Source organism: Chamaea fasciata, unplaced genomic scaffold, assembly GCF_029207755.1.
Source record: "Chamaea fasciata isolate MVZ Bird 193981 ecotype frontalis unplaced genomic scaffold, bChaFas1.0.hap1 SCAF_1, whole genome shotgun sequence".
Taxonomy (NCBI): Eukaryota; Metazoa; Chordata; class Aves; order Passeriformes; family Sylviidae; genus Chamaea; species Chamaea fasciata.
This window is the reverse complement of record NW_027094086.1, coordinates 2,898,749-2,920,044: the sequence shown is the minus strand read 5'-3', so window position 1 is coordinate 2,920,044 and position 21,296 is coordinate 2,898,749. Positions and strand designations below refer to the sequence as shown.

General features: G+C 43.7%; 1 protein-coding gene across 8 annotated transcripts in view; it reads right to left on the bottom strand.

Moving 5' to 3' along the window:
- TSNARE1 (t-SNARE domain containing 1) overlaps positions 1-21,296 on the bottom strand; it is a 458,033-nt gene that overhangs the window by 418,874 nt on the left and 17,863 nt on the right. The gene's annotated exons all lie outside the window — the stretch shown is intronic.

The window sequence follows — 21,296 nt, the reverse complement described above, 5'->3', positions numbered from 1 at the left end:
ACTTTCTGCACTGAAGAGGCTGTGTAGGATCAGGTCAGGATGACCAGTGTGGTTAAAGGATAAAACAATGCCCAGGAGCAAAGTGAAAGCAACAACCCTTAGCAATGTCCACCGTATCTCATCTACCATGCTGACTTCCCCTCTTCACATGCCTTAAACTTTTGGAACACTTTTGGAACTCCAGAAGAAGTTGTGATTGACTGGAATATATTTTCCGTTGTCTCCACTTTTACTGCATTTTGGTTGTGATATAATCCAAATATTCAATTGCTGAAAAGGTGGAGTGGGGGTTGGCAGGGCACATGCTCAGAAACACCAGGAGAAGAGATGGTTCCATTGACACAGGAAGAGAGGTCTGAACCAAGAGAGGTTCTTGCACTGCAACCAGAGTCTTGCCATAGGAACAAGAACATGATCCTCTGCTAAACTGCAAAATTCACTTGATGGTGTGCAGATATTTACAGCCCCCAGGGCTGTTTTCACAGTTATGCTTCCTCCTTTTCCCCAATACAGCTGACAGCAACACGTGTAGGATCTGGAGACTCCGTGCAGGGGAAGACAACTCACAAAGGCATAAAGGCATCAGTGCATTTCACCAAGGCCTTCAGAGTCAGTTATCTGATGTTTCAGACTTCACTGATGGCATTTATGAGTTTAAAAATGCATATAAGGCTTCAACATTCTCTCGCAGCCGCTCTCTTTAGGATGCAAATGCAGTTTAACACAATCAGACAGGACAGAAAGCCCAGACATTTTACAGGATCAACTGCATTCCAGTTGTCAGGGAAAATAGAGACACCAGCTCAACAGGCAGGCTGGACAAAAGCCTGTTTTCATCTCTGGATGATTTTCAGATCAGCACAGCACTGTGCAAGGAGGAAGAGCCTTTTTTTTAAAACGCATCAAGCCCTGCTATAGCTCTACATGGGGGAAAAATTGCCAAAAAATAGTCAAGTAATCCTATATTTGTTAGCAGTAAAATACAAACTAAGAAATACAAATAGAATTAATTTTAAAAAATCTCATCTTTAAAACTGGAAAAATAACAAAACTCCAAGAAAGATGCCAGGGCACATTGCTCCCTTTACAGATGTAAATAAAGCAGAGAAGGAGCAAATGAAGGAAGGCAGGTTTAGATCAGATATTGAGAAAAAAATTCTTTACTATAAATGTGGTGAGGCCCTGGCACAGGTTGCTCAGGGAGGTTGTGGATTTCCTGTCCCTGGAAGTGTTCAGGACCAGGTTGGACGGGGCTTCAAGCAGCCAGGGATAGTGGAAAGTGTCCTCACTCATGGCAGTAGGGTCAGAATAAGATGATCTTTAAGGTCCCTTTCCACCCAGACCATTCCACGATTCTGTGATTCTCTGCATTATCTGAAACTCCCAACATTAAGACAGAAAAGAGAGAGGAGAGAGAAAAGGAGAATGATCTCAGTGTGAGGCTTCTGGAAGCTCAAGGTATTTACTTCCATTGCTCAAGGTTCAGAACTGAGAAGCTGACAAAGTGTCAGGAGGTACCTTGAAGCACTTCCCATCATGACTGCTCTTTTAAAGGAGAGGCAATGTGAAATTGGCAGGAAGTAGATCTTTCTATATAATTTGTCATCTTCCACAAAAAAAAAAAAAATCAAACATCCCTATTTCTTTTTTTTCTGCGAAAAAACCTAAATAAAACATTTCTGTTATTGCAGACTGCAATAAAAAATTAAAAGAGACAGGTTTATTAATTAATCTTCTAGAGCCTCTCTGCTATGAGGACAGGATGAGAGGGTTGGTATTGTTCAGCCTGGAGAAGAGAAGGTTCCAGGCAGACTTTAGAGCCCCTTCCAGTCCTAGAGGAGCTCCAAGAGAGCTTGAGAGAGACCTTGGACAAGGGGATGGAGTGACAGGACAAGGGGCAATGGATTTGGGCTGAAAGCAGAGAGATATGGATTAGATTTAGGAAGAAATTCTCAACCATGAGGATGGTGAGGCCCTGGCAGAGGTTGCCCAGAGAAGCTGTGGATGCTCCATCCCTGGAAGTGTTCAAGGCCAGGCTGGATGGGGCTTGGAGCAACCTGGTCTAGTGGAAGGTGTCCCTGCCCATGGCTGGGGAGTGGCACTGGATGATCTTTAAGTTCCCTTCCAACCCAAAACATTCTGTCATTCCATTAATGATTTTTTTGGATCTACCCCTGAACTCCCTAGTGATTCTTTAGGTGGCAACAGAAACTTTGAAAAGGTGTTTCCAGGAGAAATTCAAAACAGCTTAACTAAACTTAACTTAAGGGTCAGGAGGCTCTCAGGAATCCTCGGTTTGGCAGCTCTATCACTGCAGGATGGGAGATGGAAAACCACCTGAGCACAGGTGCAAGGTGCCAGGTGCTGTGTTTGCACACCTGACATGCTGAAGCTGCTTGGGCCACCCCCCCCCCCATCTCCCACCCTAAATCTTGCACCACAGCACCAACCTTTGGCAAGCGCTTTAAGACCTCTGGGTCTGTTACACAAGCTCAGGTGTTACCATCCCAAGTCCAGGTAACCCAACACACATCACTGCAGAGAGATAACGGCGTGGCCTATCTGAAAATAGACAGAAATCCCCACCAAAAACATCTAAAGTCATCATGACAGAAAAATAAATCCGGGCAGATTGTTGCTCGCATTGTATGAATCATCATGTTGTTATAGCAACTTCATATCTGCACCCAATCTGAAAACCAAGCACAGCTGAAATAATACAACAGCATTAAGTTAAAATGATATATAACAAGACAAAAATGGATCAGCTCGATCTCTGAGGAGCACCCACACTTCTTTCTCACCCTCTTCCCTCCCTTTGAAAACATTGCTTTGCTGTATTTAAACAATGAAAAAAATAAAAAAAAAAAAAAAAAAACAACCAAAAAAAAAAAAAAAAAACCACCAAAAAAACCCCAGACTTGGAGCTCATGGAGAAGAGGAGCACTAATGAGCTTTTGAATTCAAGAAGAATCTTCAAAATGAAGGATCACAGAACCATGGAATCACAGAATCGCTTAGGTTGGAAGGGACCTTAAAGATCATTTGCTCCAACCCCTCTGCCATGGCCAGAGACATTTTTCATCACCTTTAAATAAAAACAAGTGCAATTCCCAGTCCTAACCATCAGACCCATCCAACTGCCCCTATTCTTTGGTACTCCAAAATTCATGCACTGAATTCATGCACTACATAAATTTTATAAATTTAATTTATTTTTTTAATTTATGCAATGCAGGACATATATAAATATATATGTACATTGTGTCTTGCTCTGTTCAGGAGTCCTGAGTAGAGATTCCAGCCTGAACAGAGCAAGAAAGAGGATTCAAAAATTCTAGTTTTAAAACTGCAGGACTGTGTGGTGATTTTATCGCTGGAGAAAAAGCAAAAAGTGTCACCAAGGTTCTTTCCATCGGAGCAGCAAAGGAAGAAAGGTAAATAAACTGAATTGTTTCAGGGGCTTGGCAGGAAAGCACAGCTCCTCTGCAAGGCAAGGGGAGCCCACCAACCTCCAAAACACTGCGGGTGCCTCCAAAGACACCGTTGTGCTCCAATTAGTGCCAAAGATGAGCAGAAAGCACCACAGGGCACTTCACTGCTCCTCTCCCCGTGAGATGCTGCCAGCAACAAGGTTTGAAGGAGAAAGAAGGGAAAGGGAAAATGAATAAGCTTGGGAGATCTGCGAATTTTGCTCTTGATGTTTCAAGCAAATTAAGACCAAATAAACCCCAAAATAGAAAAAGCAACCCACAAAGCCACAGCTCTAGTCCCAACAAAGTCCTATTAGTCTTAACAACAGCACAAAAGTGACTCAATTAATTAAAAGCAAATAAAAAGAAGCAGCCTAACTTATTCTTTCAGAGTTCACGACAGCAAAAGCACCAGTCTGACCCAGACAGAACTCTATTTTTCCTTTTCTTCTTTTTCTTAAATGCATTTATTCATTAAGGCTTCCTCGTAGGCTGTGTAATGAGTCACTTCGTGCTTCTCTATGGAGTGCAAAGGGATGGGAAGGAATAGGATTTAAATGGAGGATGGAGACGCTCCCGAAGCCTGTAAGAAAAGCTTGAAAAGCTTTTGAAGGAATCACAGAGAAAGAGAGGCAACTCCTCACATGGACCCCAAACCCTTTTTTCTATCACCAGAGCTTTCCCAGGGTCTAAACCTGGCTGTCTCCTCCCTTTCAGCCAGCACAGAAAACCACTCCCTCTCCTCCACTGAGGTTTCTTCCTCCCCAGAAGAGCTTGGGATGAGAAACTCAGGGCTCAAGCAGGAAGCAGGAGTTTGCTGCTCCTGCCGTGAACTTGGTGGCTCAAAAGTGTGGATGTGGCTATCCCTGCACCAGTGAAATAGGATCAGAGGGGATCCCATCAGTTGGTATCATCAACAGCAGGAGGCATTTTATGGCTCTTACCCTGGCAGCCAGAGAAGCTCCAGCAGCCTCCAGCTCAGAGTGAGCCACACTTGTCCAATTATTTTGCAAGTGTTTTTCCGAGAATCATAGAAACACAGAAGGGTTTATGTGGGAAGGAACCTGAAAGATCATCTGGTTCCAACTCTCCTGTTATGGGCAGAACACCTTTCACTAGACCAGGTTGCTCCAAGCTCCATCCAATCTGGATTTCCAGTGGAGAGGAAGAGACTGTCCAATCAATCAGATCAGAGATGCCAAGCTCAATGAAAAGCTCAGGAGATAAACCCTCCCATCATCAGCCTTATCTCAGTCTGGATCTGGAACATCCTGATTTGGTCCCCCAATGACTGTCAGGAGTTTCCCCTGCCTCTCCAGGTCCTTTGAGCCATCCCACCACAAGCCTGGAGGAAGCAAAGCCAGCATGGAGATGTGACACAAGCCTGCAAAGTGGCTGAACAATAGGAAGGACGCATGTGTCACTGCAAAAAACACAAATCCCAAAAACCTGAACCCAAATCCACCACTGCCGGCATTCCAGCAAGGACTCCCATCCAGGCCATGTGCAGAAGTAGAAAACATGAAATAAATATTAGGAAAAATAGATGTTAGGGAAGAAATTCCGCTCTATGAGGGTGGTGAGGTCCCAGCGCAGATTGCCCAGAGAAGCTGTGGCTGCCCCATCCCTGGAAGTGTCCAAGGGCAGGCTGGACAGGGCTTGGAACAACCTGGGATAGTGGAAGGTGTCCTTGCCCATGGCAGGGGTGGAATGAGGTGGTCTTTAAGGTCCCTTCCAACCCAAATCATTCTCAGCTTCTATTTTTCTGTGAAATTGCTCTGGTGACAGCCACGACCATGCGTCATTCCCCATGGCACAGATCTTCTACCTTCCCTACAGTGGTGTCTCTCACTTTTCTAACATTCATTCTGAGGAGAAGAAAATTTAAACCAGAAAAAAAAAATAAACAAAAGCAAAACCAAAAAGTGACAAAAGCCCCCACAAAATCTAAAATAAATTTTAAAAACCTAAATACAGAATATAGGGGAACTTTTTTGCTGCCACCTAGACCCCTTCCAAAGGGTTCACATGCCAATCTAATAATAAAGCTGTCGTATGGGGTGATGCAATTTTAGCTTTCAAGCTGAAGGTTGCTATGGGAGGCTGTTCCCAGCAGCAGCGCTGCACAGCATTTGTAAAAGCCCTTTCCAGCATCAGACACTGATTTTTGAGTAGGAAAAAATTCACTATTTTTGTTTTTTAAAAGTCCCATAAAAAGCAGCAGTGCTGGAGAAAAATGTAGAGAAAAAAGGCAAAATAAAAAATGGGGCTGTAATTCAGATGCCTGTAGAAATGCAGATGTACTAAAATCCCATGCCCAAAGCTAAAGCACCAGGAAAACCTAATTTTTTTTTCCAAATCAGTACACATCACCTGAGAACACCAGGTTTACTGGGATGTGGAAGAAGTTAAAGACAATCAGATGATCTCAGGTGCTGTAAAATGAGGTGCAGAAATGGGAACAGGTATTGCAGTGCCTCTGTGGGGTCATCTACTGTGCACTGCTAGATCTTGACTCGCATAAAAATAAGGCATCACTTCACAACAGGTTGAAGAGGTTTACCTCAGCTTTTTAGAGCTATATATATATATATATATAAATGGAGTTGTGCAAGGAATGAAATATTATATATATATATATATATACACACAGAGTTATATAAAGTTGGTCAAACAGAAACAGCTCGCTTAAAACTAACAAACAAGTAAACACAGAAAACACATTCTACACCAATCCTTAAGATTTAGGAGACTATTACAACCTTCAGGATTTACAGAGGAAACACAGTAAGAAGAAGGATTTAAAACAAGGACAGAGCCCTGAAGCAGCAGGAGGAGGAGACGCAGTCGCTTTTTTCCTTTACACAATGAGGTGAAGACCACCAAACACTGAGATTTATAAAATGCTTTCAATCCATGTTGCCAAAGCCTCCAGCCATTAAGTGCCTTAAATCTTTGAAGGTTAAGTAAAGGGGAGTTGGTGGATGAGATATGTGGGTGGGGATGAATATCTAGAGAGCAAACACATGCCAGCTGGAGATGTGAGGGCACAGGAGAGCACACAGCCAGGTCCCTGTTCATCCCCAGGATATGGAGAAGGGTGAGGATCAAGATCATCACATACCAACCCCCTGCCATGGGCAGGGACACTTTCCACTGTCCCAGGTTGCTCCAAGCCCCATCCAACCTGGCCCTGGATCCTTCCAGGGATGGGGCAGCCACAGCTTCCCTGGGAAACCTGTGCCAGGGTCTTACCACCCTCACTGGGAAGAATTTCTTCCCAATATCCCATCTAAGTTTGCCCTCTATCAGTTTGAAGCCATTCTCCCTTGCCCTGTCGCTCTATGCCTTGTCCAAAGTCCCTCACCATCTCTCTTGGAGCTCCTTTAGGCTCTGGAAGGGACTCTAAGGTCTCCCTGGAGCCTTCCCTTCTCCAGGCTGAACTCCATAATTTTTTTGCCTGAAGTCTTCAGAAGGAAGTGCAACAGTGACACCACTGAGATGCTCCTTCTTCATTAAGAGCCAGGAGGCAAGAAACCCTACAGACAGAATCACAACCAGATGTCTGTGATGTCAAAGGTTTCAGACCCAATTTAAACTCTGATGGAAGTTATACACAGGTGAAATCTTACGGCAGAGGAAGAAAAACTGATTTGAGTCTCATGTTCAGATAAGCAACTGAGATGGTGCAGAAGAGAGATTTTTCAAAGCATGGATCTAGTTGGGCCCTCCAGCCTACTGATTTCACAATTTCTGAGAAAAAATCTCCACACAAAATGGAGAATCTTTTGCCAACACAAGCTTTTACCAAAACATACAAATAACCCAAACAGAATCCCTGAACAACCAAGTCAGAATTTGCTTAAAAGCCCAAACTCCAAACCAGCAACAATCAGCAGGCCACGGTACCAGGCAGAACAAGAACCATCACTGAGGTGCACTGACTGCAGTGGCAGTACCAGAAAAAAACCATTCAATTAAAATTACTACATTAAGCTTTTTTTGCTAAAACCAGAGCAAATTATTGCAGACGACTTAACTATCAGCCCAAGGCTTCAGAGCCCAGCCAGCCCACCACCACCCACCCACTCTCCACATCCCCAAAACTCCTCCTCCCCCTGCACTCTGCTAATAAACTCAGGGATGTCCTTCCCAGAGGTCTCAACGCCTTGTCAGCAGAAATTCAAATCAATCCAGCCCTGGAAGCAGCTGCAGCAAATAACTCAATCACGTTCATCATTTTAACTTATCCTATTTATGAATCAGGTCAAGCTTGAAATCTCCATTTACATTATCTGCCTTCATGATATTAAGATAATCATGCAGAGGACTGATCAAAGGTTCCTCGTAACTTTAGAGTGCAGGAATTACCATACAGTAACACTTTATCTACTCCAGTGTCCTTTGTGATTGTCAAGAATACTTTCTTCACTATAAAATAGGACAAGGACCAACACACTGAAAAAGACACTGCTGCCAATACTAAATCTAAGAGTAACAGGGCAGTGGGTGCTGTACACACATATCCAAAAAAACCCCATGAAGATCAGCAGTTTTTAAAAGAGAACAGACTGGGCAGGGCTTAGAGTAACCTGGTCCTAAACCTGCCCATGACAGGGGGTTGGAACTGGATGGTCTTGAATGTCCCTTCCAGCCCAAACCACTCTGGGATCCCAATATCTGCTGAAAGTCTCTGAGAAAAACAGAAAGATTCAAGATGCCTTGCATTACCTTCATTTTATCTCGTTTGTATGGAAGGACATTTTGATTTTTCCAGCCTGATACTGAAAATCACCTGAAATGGTTCTCTAAAGGGTGTCAATTTCTCTCAGCCCTGCTTTGATGGGGAGATGAATCCTGCAGCCTCCTGACACCCAGAAATACTCTGCTGATGCTCTTACAGCCCTCTCTCTTTTGTCCCTCCAGCAGCTGCAGCACCTGCATAGCATCACCAGGTCACTGCTGCAGATCTGAAAACAACCACCAAAACGTAAGGAAAGAGAAAAAAACCAATTCCCATCTTCTGTTCAACTCAAACTCACTATTTTTCTCCCTACAACAAATAAAATGCAACATCATTCTGCTATTTTTGTAAAGAAATGTTTTACCCAGAGCTTGGGCAAAGGGAAACAATTTCTAACTTGATTTTAAGATTATTTAAGGAGGGTAAAAAAATAGAAGGACATAAGCTTGTAAAACAGTCTTATGTAGGAAGAAAATACAGGAATACTTTACTTGAAGCGCTTCACTTTTGATACCAGCTATTAAGAATGTAGATAGAATCCTTTATTTATCTCATTTGCAGCAAGAAAACTCTACACACACAGAAAGAAAAATCACATGGGATATAATCCAACAACAATCTCCCCCATTAACTCCAGAACGATGTTCTATTGAATATTTCAAGCATGATCACACTGTAACAAAATGGCACCATGCCACCAAGCCCTGTAAATTATTTTCTCTCAATACCTCCCTTCCTTGCAAAGATGCCAGGAGGCTGGATGAAAAAAAAGTGCTCCTGGATCAAAGTAAAAGGCACCAAAGAAACAAGGAGGATCCTTCAAGTGACCATCCCAAAGTATGTCCCAAAGTGGAGAGATGACCTTAGCAGTTGGTGTTGCACCCTCTAGGCAGGATCTGGGCCAGAGTTGTTGTACCAAGGGGATGCTTTCTGCAGAGGAATTAAATACACAGGATTTAAAATTATGGCAACCTGCTCCCAGTCATAACTTTGAATGCAGTTAATGCCTCTGCTTCAACTTTAGGGCTTCCAGTGGTAGAAAAATTTCACCTTAGTTTATCTTAATGTGGAAAAAACACCATGAGCAGCAGAGATGAAAGCTTGAAACAGCTCCGTGGGTGATGCATGAGCTCAGAGGGATCCCAGGTCCAGTGAGCTTTGACTGGGAATCATGGCTGTCTTTTTTTCCAGCCATGAGTTAAGGAGGAAGCAAACACAAGCAGAATCACAAATATTGCCAAGCCAGGGCAGCGAGGCTGTTAACACAGCTAATTAAATACTTTGTCAAAGATTTTCCGATCGTTCAAAGGATTGGGATGTGCAAGAAGAGGCTTGCAGGGGTATGAACAGCAGCCAGAGTGCTGAGTGAGCACATCTGAAAGCAGTAAACACTAACATGGATTCAATTTAAACTCCCTGAATGTGTAAGAGAACAGGGAAGGGAGAAAAAGCCAAGTTCGCCCATGTAACTGAGGTGTTGTGTCTACAAATCCATCTCTACAGCCAAGTAAGAGAGGCCAGAGCCTCCCCAGAGGGGCTACACTGACCATGGACGGAGTCACAGGAACTTCTTCAAGTCCTTTGGGACTGCTGTTGTCACTGTCTGAGCCTGACACACAAATGAACACAACCAGGATGAGCAACCTGGTCTGGTGGGAGGCATCCCTACCCATGGCAGGGGTTTGGATCTGGATTACCTTTAAGGTCCCTTCCAACCCAAACCATTCTGTGATTTTGTGATCATGGGGGCCATCAACTGATGGGCAAAGAAAGGGGATGACACCTTCAGACCCTCACAGCAGCTCATGGTCCCCAAAATTCCAACTCGCTGCTTTCTTGAGCATGCAAGTTGATTTTTTTTTTCTCTTATTCAGGAATTTTACTTCAATATGACTTAGAATTATCTTCACCAGGCCCAAGAAATGTGAAATGAAGATGGAGAGGAAGTGTTGTAGCAGGTACACTCCTAACAGAAGCTGAAGCCAATGAAAGGAACTGGATATCACCACTGGCAGCTCAAAAGGAAGCTTTGCCCAAGGCTAATCCTTTCAAGTGAGCAATGGGATGCATAGGAAAGAAGACAGAATAGTAACAAGATTATTTTAGGGTAAAATATAATTATTATAGATCACTATAACATAAAATTCACCACTCAGAGGGGAGTGAGGCCCTGGCACAGGCTTCCCAGAGAAGCTGTGGCTGCCTCATCCCTGGAACTGTCCAAGGCCAGGCTGGATGGGGCTTGGAGCAAATTGGAAAGTGCAGGAGCTTTGGAAATAGGTGATCCTTAGGGCCCTTCCAACTCAAACCACTGACGAATTCTATGAAAATTGGTGGCGCAGAGTAATTTGATTCTTAATCTTGTTAATAGAGAAAGAGTTCAGAACATGCTGAGAAATTAAGACCTGAAACACCTCTTGCCCCATGGAGACTGGGGAGAAGAAAGGAGACACATTGATGGAGTGAGTTTGATATACAGATGAATACAGCAGAAAAAGCCTCAACAATGAACGGTTTAGAGAAGAACCTTTCAGCTTCCTACCACATACTAGAAAAAGAAACCCAGGACATCTCTCTCAAGAAAAAAAAAAAAAAAAAAAGTCAAGAAATATTCAAGTGATACGTGAATTTTTGGAATAACTGACATACAGCACAGGTTTTAGAGGCCAAGGACTCCAGGAGAATCCAAAGGCACAGGGAAGCACCTAAGAAGACCAGCCAAGATTGTCTTACCTAAGTTGCAGTATGAAATGCATGAAATGCCCAAGGCTTAATGATTTACCATCAGGAGAAAGCCAGGGAGGATTCATCACCACATTTGCACATCAGGACATTGCTTGCTTTTCTTTTGAGCACGTTATTACTGATCACCATCCAAAAGAGAGATTCTTGAACTAAATGAAGCCTGTGGCTCTCTAGGCAATTCCTAGACTACTTATAATTAAAGGCACCATTAAGCCTTCAGAGAAGCAGATGCCAATCCATGTCAAAAGTTACACAGCTGAGTGGGGTTTAATTACACTGAATTCAAGAGATACATCACATCCCCAACAGATGTCATTTTATAGAGAGTTTTTTCCACATCTCACAATCTTAAGATTATTTGAGATGTTCTCTTCTGTATTATCCCTTTTCTTTAGAAAAGAAAAGACCATCCAGAGTCACCTGTCTGCAAGCTTAAGATGAGGTAAGTGGCAAACAGAAGAAAAAGCCACTGATGTGGTGGGGAAGCCAATTAAAAAAAAAAAAAAAAAAAAAAAAAAAAAAAAAAAAAGTTTACATGGAGAAACAATTCCTTCCTTCCCATTTCACACTTTTTTGGTGGTAGGATGATATTCTGTGCTCCCTTTTTTTATCATGTTTCTTCAGGGTCTGTACAGCCAAGCAACTGCACACTCTTGGGAACTGGTAAATGCTACAAGCACAGTTCATCCATTTCCAAAAAAGAGTTTTATGAATGATGTAAAACAACAATTAAGAGCCATGAAAAGGGTTCTTGCACAGCCTGGCCCAGGTGGTAGAACAACCCAAAATATCTTTTGGATTAAGACACTGATCAAGTTTTCTCCTCTGCATTTAAATGGGAAAAAGAGAGTCCAAATCCACTCAGAAGCAGCCATCATAGAAGATACTAAAAATATTATCATCTAAACACAGAAAGGTCAAAAAATAAATTCTTTACTGCCTTCTCAACATAACGCAGAAAGCACATCTATTCTTAAGCATTCACCAAGGCCAGTGAGTTTGGGAAAAAGACAGATGGGAGAATATGTAGGAGAATATGTTCTCTGAATACTTCCACAAATAGGCTACCAAAAGTCAAGAGAGATGCTGTGTCACAAGGGATGCAGAAGTCACAGGAGATGCATTTCTTGACATTCCCCTCCAGGAGAGAAATCTTCCTGAGCAAAGAGTGAAGCCTTTACTACTCGTTCCCATGGCACTGCCTCCAGACACTCATCCTATAAATTTTCTTATATGTTTAAACAAAATGGCCCCATGGCTGTGGAGTGACAGATGCCACTTTTTCAGCCTTTCCCAGCAACATGGTGATGATCATCTCAAAGAATGACAGGGACAGAAGAAACATTAAAGGTCTGTGCTGAACTTCCCTTTTACCGGTCCTATTCTCCTGCCTTTTCAGCTGCTCCTGTGGCTTGAAGCTGTTGGACAGCTTAAACAAATCAGAGAAAAAAGAAAAATAAATTTTAAAAAGTCCTAAACCATAACTATCAGCCTGAAAATCAAGGGAAATACTAAGGGTAGGAACACTTCTCCTATGAAGACAGGCTGAGACAGTTGGGGCTGATCAGCATGGAGAAGAGAAGGCTCCAGGAGAACTTAGAGTCCCTCCCAGTACCTAAAAGGGGCCTGCAGGAAGGGTGGAGAGGGACTTTTCACAAGGGCATGGACACAGGACACAGGGGGAATTAACTAAATTGAAAGAGAGCGGGTTTAGATTAGTTATTAAGATGAAATTCCTCCCTGTGAGGATGGTGAGGCACTGGCACAGGTTGTCCAGAGAAGCTGTGGCTGCCCCATCCCTGGAAGTGTCCAAGCCCAGGTTGGATTGGGCTTGGAGCAACACGGGATAGTGGAAGCTGTCCCTGCCCATGGCAGGGGGTTGAAACAAAATGGTCTTTAGGTCCCTTACAACCCAAATTATTTTGCAATTCTATCAATCAAGGAAAGAAAGATAATTAAACACCAGGGTGGAGAAATAGACCAAAGCACAACACTTGCAACAATTACCCAGTGAGTGGATTATCTATGAGTAAACAAATGGGAAACCAACCAGGTTTATGCTTTCTCCTGTGGTGGAGGCAGCAAGTAGACACAGCAAGTGGCAGATGAAGTGTTCAGGAGGTGAAAGGCACATCTGTGGAAAATGAGGTGCCTCCTACTTGCTCTTCGGCAGATGGAATGTCGAGAGCAGATGGAGATGTTCCTTCTCAGGATCCTGTTTTAGTCATTTCTTTTGTGACATCCTGGCTGGTGTCCCTATCAACAGCAAGGCCAGCCTTGGTGGTGGAACCAAAAGTAATGCAGTCAACCACTAATGCTCCAGTTCTCCAGGCACTTTCATTTGGCAGAACAATGTTAAGGGTTGGACTTGATGATCTTAAAGGTCGTTTTCCAACCAAAACGGTTCTATAATTCTGAACTGGGCCATGAAGAGGGATGGAACACTTTCCCCATGAGGAAACGCTGAGAAAAACTGGATTGTTCAGCCTGGAGAAGCAAATGCTTCAAAGTGACCTAAATTGTGGCCTTTCAGTACAAGAAGGGGGGGTCTACAAGAGAGCTGGAGAGGGACACACAGTGATAGAACAAAGAGGAATGACTTCAAACTTAAATAGAGCAGGTTTAGATTAGATATTGGGAAGGAAAAATTCTTCACTGTGAGGGTGGTAAGGCCCTGGTACAGGCTGCCCAGAGAAGCTGTGGCTGCCCCAGCCCTGGAAGTATCCAAGGCCAAGGCTGGACAGGGTTTCCAGCAAGCTGGTCTAGTGCAAGGTGTCCCTTCCCATGGCAGGAGGTTGGAACAAGATGATTTTTAAGGTCCCTTCCAACCCAAACCATTCTATTATTCCATAACTTTTATATACATAATCTGACAAGCACCACAATGTCCGTGCATTGAATCCCAAAAACCCCCTGTGAGAAGCAGGTGTCCCACAACCAGAGGCTTGAAGACTCTCTTCTTGCTTCCCAAGTATCCTTTGCCCAACCAGCAAATGCCACAGTTTGTTTCCAACATAAATCTGCTGTGCTCCAACAAATGGATCTGCCCACATGGATCTGCCTACTCTCCCATTGTTGAAGAAACTGGGACCAGAATTAACAGAAAGTGTCCTTCAGTTAAACAGCGACCTGATTTTTGTCACTCTAATCCAAAAATTAGATTTGTATCAATCATTGCATGAATTTGCTTTTCTATTTTAAGGATTTCTCACCATCTTGACTGCAAACAAAACACAGGGTCTTGTTTGCAGTCAATTCAGAGCATAACTGATGAATGCCAACACAGCTGGATCTCAACAGCCCTTCCGCTAAACTGCCGTGTAAAAATTAGGGGAGTGACAGAGATTACCAAGAAAAATACACCAACACACCTGTAGGTGTCCAATCAAAAGTCATTTCATGGAGAGGGAAACAATTCCAGGTGCAGAGGAAACTTGCAAAGGAAGGCAGACATAGCAGAGTTTGCATTAGTGCAGCTGCCTTTACTGGAGTGACCCTAATTGGCATTTCCAGATGTGAGGCAGGAAAATCAGCTGACAGGAACATCTTTGCCTATAACCCTAGAAAACCTAGGTTGAAGAAGATACAGAGCTCTATACAAGACATACGTGAAGAAAAAAATAAAATTAAAAATCCCTTCTTCTTTCTTTTTCCACATACTGAGCTGGTAAAAGCAGTCCATTTTCTCCCATTGCTTCCAGCAGCATTTATCACCATCTTCAATTCTGGAAGCAAACTCCAAGGGATAACATATGATCTCCCTGCAAAACCAAACTGAGATGGATGGAGGACGAGGGGTACAATTTAAGACAGCTCACATTGCTCACAGTATCAGGAACACTGCATTCAAGCTGCAGGAAAGGTCATTAGTAAATTGAAGGCAGGAGAAGATAAGAGGAAAGTTTACAAACAACATTTCAAGAGGAAAAAAATGAGCTTATTTGGCCATTCAGGGAAAAGAGCAACCAGAGAGGAAGTCTGGGTGTGCAAGAGCCTTCCTCGCTCCAGGCAGAGGAGTGAGCTCATCTCCAGTGCTCATGATGGAGCACACAAGATCTGCATCAGTGCCATCAATAGTAGCACCCAGTGTGACAGGAACCTCCTCCTTGGCAGAGTCATCCATACCAACAGAACAGTTTGGACTCATCTCCTGCCTCCCAGATGGCTCGTTCCTGCTAGTGCAGAAGTCTGGGGAGCCAGGATCTCCCTGCAGCAGAGTGCACGGGATTGCTGCCCTGAGCTGGCTACGCTTCAGCTTTCAGCCTTTTTGCAAATGCTACAGGAGATAAGCACTGAGAACAGCAGATAAGCAATGTAAAGAGTTCACTTCTTCCCTCCTGAATACCATCATCTGATTAAAACACAGTCTCTCAAGTAAAGGGGAGACTCTTTAAGTTCGTTTTTTGGAAGAACACGATGGAAGTCTGCACTGCCTGAAAACCTGGTCTAATGGAAGGTTCTCCATCCATGGCTGTGTGTTGGAATGGGATGGTCTTTGACATCCCTTCCAACCCAAACCATTCCATGATTCCGTGATTCTATGACATCAGCAGACAATTGACACACATTGGCTTCAGTAGGTTCTCCAGGGTTCAAAGTCCAGCTGGGAGAAAGGTCTTTCTTGTGAGGACAGACTGTGGAGCCAGGCCTGGTTTGTCTGGAGAAGAGAAGATTGAGAGGAGATCTCACCAATCCATACAAATATTTCCAAGACAGGAGTCAAGAGGATGGTGCCAGACTCTTTTTATGGTGCTCACCAACAGGACAAAGTCAATGGCCATAAACTAAAACATAACAAGTTTTACCTCAATCTGAGGAAGAACTTCTTTTCATGGAGGGTGGCAGCAGCCCAGGGAGGGCATGGATTCTCCCTCTCTGAAGACATTCCAAACCTACCTGGATGAGTTCCTGTGTCACCTTCCCTTGGCAGGGGGTTGGATTGGATAAACTCCAGAGGCCCCTTCCAACCCTAAAGTTTCCGTGATTCTGTGAATATATGAAGAAGCTCAACCTAGCAGGACAGGCTAAATCTCACCCTACTTTCCTTTCTAAATTTGGACTATCCATATGGACACACTTGCCTTGAAACACCTGAGGATCTCCAAAGCACAGGCAGCCACCCTGACCTCACAGAGGTGCTACTTTTCATAATCGAGTTCCTTGACATTCTCATCAGTTCCACTTCCAGGGGAGGAGAGGGCACACACCAAATATATGAAATGTTAAGTAATTCTGTTATTTTGCGTCAGGAAGATAAAAGACAATGTCCTAAATGTCCCAACTTTCAGAACATCTTGGAAAAAAAGACATCCCTTCTACTCTTTTTTTGGTCAACACAAGGCTTAGCAGTGATATACCCACACATCTCTGTTCTGCATAGCACTGAGGACTGCAGAAATCAATGGTGAATCCCCACCTATGACCCCTACTAAAAGGTTCCTGCCATGACAATCCCTGTTCTCCTACTCCAAATCCCCATGATGCTTCTGTCCCAACCTCTCCACACCCTCCCTGTAACCATGAACACTCCCTTTCCTCAGCTTCAGATCCCATCCATGCCTCAATTTGTTCTCCAAAGCATCCAGAGAGGCAACAAACAACCCACATAGGTAATCCAGACCTGGACACATGTTAACTGATTGACTGCATGATACCAAAAAAGAGATAACCAGTGAATTTGCCTGAGATTTCCTTGAGGACACTGAGAGATTAAGTCCTTACATGCTTGGTGAATACATACAGTGATGGTTGGGTGGAGGAGAAAATCAGTGAACTGTATTTTTTTCTCTGATGTGATTAACTCAACCAACCTAGTTCAGCAGAAGAGGCAGAAAGACACCGACAGGAGAAAGCCTTAAAGGAAGTGAGAGACTTCAAACTACCAAAAAGAGTAAAAAAAATATATTTCTGAAAACAACCCAATGGTGCTCATCTGCTCTCACTTTCAGACCCATGCCCCAAATATTCTGTTTGTATTTGATTTTCTGGCTCACCAAGTAGTGAAATAACCCATTCCTGAGGCTTTCAGCTTTATTTATGCACTTGGTTAGGACTGAGCTGAACACTCAAACCTGTCATTGAAGGTTTCAGGTGCTCCCAGCCTCCATGAAGGCTTTGCTCTCCATATCACAGACAATCAGAGAATCATTAAGATTGAAAAAGACCTTCAAGATCATTGAGTACAACCATTAACCTAGCACCACCACCATGTTCACCACTAAAAGGCATCCTCAAGTGCCATATCCACATGTTTTTTGAACATTTCCAGGGATGGTGACTCTACCACTTCCCTGTGCAAACTTTTCTAATGCTTAACAACCCCAGCAGTGAAGAAGCTTTTCCCAAAATCCAATCTAAACCTCCCTTAGATCAGCTTTAGGCCATTTCCTCCCACCCTGTCACTTGTCACCTGGGAGAAGAGACTGACACCCACCTCACTACAACCTCTTTCCAGGTAGTTTTAGAGAGTGATAAGATCCCCTCTGAGCCTCCTTTTCTCTAGGAGAGAATGACACTGCCCAGAAGAAACCACCCTCCATCCAACCACACCAGCCAAGGTCCCACCATGTTCCAGTAGCTGAAACTCAGGCTCTTCAGCTGGGAATGCAGCAAGATTAATTTAACCCAAGAGAAAGCAGAAGCTGCTTCCTAAGAGCTGGAACTGCATCTTGTCTATCCAAAATCTAAGCTTTTTCTTTTTTTTAATTATTCTTGGTAGGATTTTGTTTGGAATGCATGAGACTCTGGTGTTGGTTTAACACTCCAAGGCCAAAATGTTGGACAGGGCTGAAATCCATGAATCCACTTACAAGGGAGTGGAGCCCTGACTTTTAGTGGCTTAAAATTATGCAAAAAGGCATCTTTAGGCTGCAGCTCTGTGATGAATTAGCTCTGACAAGGGAGGGAACTCAAGAACTCCCCACAGCGCTCCCTCCCTGCCCCACACCACGGCTGCCTCTCTGCTCTCTTGCTAATACAGGGACGAGCAGCTAGTGCTGTAAATCAGATCAATGAAACATTCAGTTAAAAATAACAGCCCAAACCTCCTCCATTGCAGGAGAGCCTTGCAGGATCACAAATGATGAAAGCACACTTCTAAAAAAAGCGAGCTGAGTTGAGAGCGATTTCTGAGAAGGTGGCAAAATAAACAACCCCAAGCCCAACCAGCAGAACAAGGGCTGGGCTGTTCCAAGCATTGCTGGGGCTCTAGAATAACCCTAGCAGTGGGAAAACAGGTCTCAATACCCCCAGTTAGTGTCTATCCATGTCAAAGATGGTGCCTGGCTCCCATCCTGGTGATGCTGTAGGAGCAGGACGTTCAGAGGACACCACCACCTTCTATTGTGAGCTATTCCTTGGGCATCTCCTTGCCCACTGGGATATGTAATTCCTGCCTTGTAGCTGGCAGACAGGGAGAAAAAAGTTGGGATGCAGCTTCTGGGGTCAAGAAACATCATCCTGGTGGTACCCACAAGCACTTAGCCTGTGGTGCTCGCTGAAACTGTGAGGGAGAAGAGAAGCAACACCCCCAAGGTTTGTTGCTACTATTTTTATGACTGATGCTGAAAAGAGGAGAGGGAATGGGGAGTAAGGGTTGTTTTTTTTTCCTTTTTTCATGTCATCTAAGCACCCACTAAACAAACAACCAGCTGTCTTCATCCTGCAATCCAGTTGGATGTCCCTCTGCAACAGGGGGATGCACCACAGCGTCTCTCCTCGCATTTCCAATGCCAGGATTCAATACAGCGACTGCAGCTTTTAATGCCTTTTACAAACATCTAATTCACTCTGTATTAATCCCTCAGAGCAGCTACTCCTTCATTTTACCCTTGGAGACATCAAGCTAAAATATTCATCGGCTTGAACACAAAAACCTACAGCTCTAAGCAGTTGTTGAGGACCGAGGACGTGCTGTAACCCAGTTCTCTGATATATACAGCAGCAGAACACCATCCTTGCAATAAAAGTACAGAATGAGCCTCTAAAGATGCCTTTTTACTAGATGTTTGAAAGTGAATTTAGGTTTAATGACAAGCTCCACTTGCTTACTTCCCGCTTTTACTCATCCTTCTTTTTTGGGGGAGGGCGGCTGACAGGGGCTGCTCTTTCTCAAGCTCAATATTAAATAAAAGAAACCCAAAAATATATTGAAAATGCACTCTTAAGTCATGGCACAAGGCATATTTCAAATTAATGCAGCTGAAAACCTCCAAACTATCAAAAAGCTATTTCAATAAGGTGTTTTCACTTATTCGAGACATTCAAGTCATTGACACAAGGTCTAAAAAGATTAATCTCTTCCAAGTACTTTAACTCAATTAAATTGACAAAATCTCCAGCATTTCAAGGTGACAACAACGCTGTGGTCCACATTTCAGTCTTCCCAGGCTACAGAGGGCTTCCCAAAGCTCACTATTATATGGAGAGTTTTCAAGCAGTCTCTCAGCTGACTCTTGCAGGCCACATCCAGAAATGCCCAGAAATCTTTAGTATTGAAGGAGCAAACCATGGAAGAGTGCATTAACTCATGTGTGCATTCCACATCTCAGCCACAACAAATCACAAACACAGAACAGGACCTGACACACACTATTTAATTTGACTTTTGACTACACAAAAGAAGGTGACTCCAGCCCATAAATATTCCTGACTCCACCAGCATTGAAAATGTTCAGACCTCAAACCTTGAAGGGAAGCAAACAACATCGAATCTCTGCAATTGTTTCACCTCAAATAGACAGAAGGGAGGTGTTGACACTGAAGTGGTGCTTTGCAGTTCAGGCAATCTGTGTTCAACTGCCAGGCTTGACTCAGCTCTGGATGCAGTGGGAGAATTAAGGACAAGCCACAGTCCTCTCACCTCACCCAAAGCATCCTGGAGCTGTAAAATGCATAGGAAAGACTCCTGGTTGAATGGGATGTCACTGTGCCTCAATACAGCACAGCAAGGAATGGACCTGCATAATTTTAATTTTTAATGTTCAAGAAGATTAAATTAAAATAGTCAAAAAAAATCACAAATATAGAAAGATACAACAATTGTAATCAAGTGGCCAGAAACTGGCAATATGTCCACCACTGGAACAGTTTGGGAGTTACCCTGAACCAGTTCATACCACTGATCAAGGCATTTCTTAGCATCCTGCTTCCTGCAGTAGGCAGATAAAATGTAGCTGTTCCGTCTACATGAAATGTGTTTAGATACATCAATCCCTGCAAAGTGGCTTTTTATTTGGAGGTAAAACCAGAAAGAATTATACGCTGCATTAAATATTTTCTTCTTTGTCCTCTTCTCAACCGTCTGCATGATCAATTAAAGTGCTTTTGCATAAAACAGGCAGAGAGGAGCACGTTCCAAAAAAAAACCCAAAAAAACAAAAAGCAACGCCGCTCTTTGCTTTCAGTATGATTCCTGAAGAAAACAAGAATAACAACTTCAAGATTCCCACAGTGAAAAAGAAGAAAATGATGAGGGTTTAATCATACACTTACAAGGCAACAAAACACATTTCTCAAGCCTTAATATCTCTTGTGAAATTTTAAGCATTCAGACACAAATATTAGCAACAAGCTGCAGCAAGCTGAGTCGTTTCCCCTGCCCTCACACAGAAATATGTGTGAGTCCCTCCCTTGCACTCACACACACACATTGGCTGTTTCCATCACTTTTACATTTGCAAAAAATACCGAAATTAAACCATGAGCATTTAAGATGTTATGATTTAACACGTTCCTCGCTTTATGGAGGGTCTCACTGTCCTGGAGCTCAGCAACCTCTCTGTCCAGCTGCACTGCAACATCTGGAAGCAGCAGCACGACTTTCCGCAGGCTGAGTAGCAATGGGACTCGTGGCCACAGCCTTGGCATGGAGAGACAACACCCCTATCAACTGCTCCCCCAGTTACCAACCAAAATGGGAGCAGGGGAAAAGGGACAGAGATCACCCCACCAAAAAAACTCAAGACCTACTTTCTTCTCCCTCAGAATGCTCATTTTCAGGTCTGTGCAGGGCAAGGGAGGAACTGTTCCCATCAAAACCCCATCATCATAGGTTCCAAGGGAGAAATTTTTCACAATGAGGGTGGAGAAACATTGGCAGAGGTTGCCCAGAGAAGCTGTGGCTGTCCCATCCCTGGAAGTGTTCAAGGCCAGGTTGGATGGGGCTTGGAGCAACCTGGGATAGTGGAGATGTCTCTGCCCATGGGAGGGGGGTTAGAACTGGGTGATCTTTAAGATTCCTTCCAACCCAAGCTATTCAGTGATTCTATGACCCTATCTGGCCCCAGAGACTTGTAGTGGCCCAAGTGGCACAGCAGGTCACTGACCACGTCCCC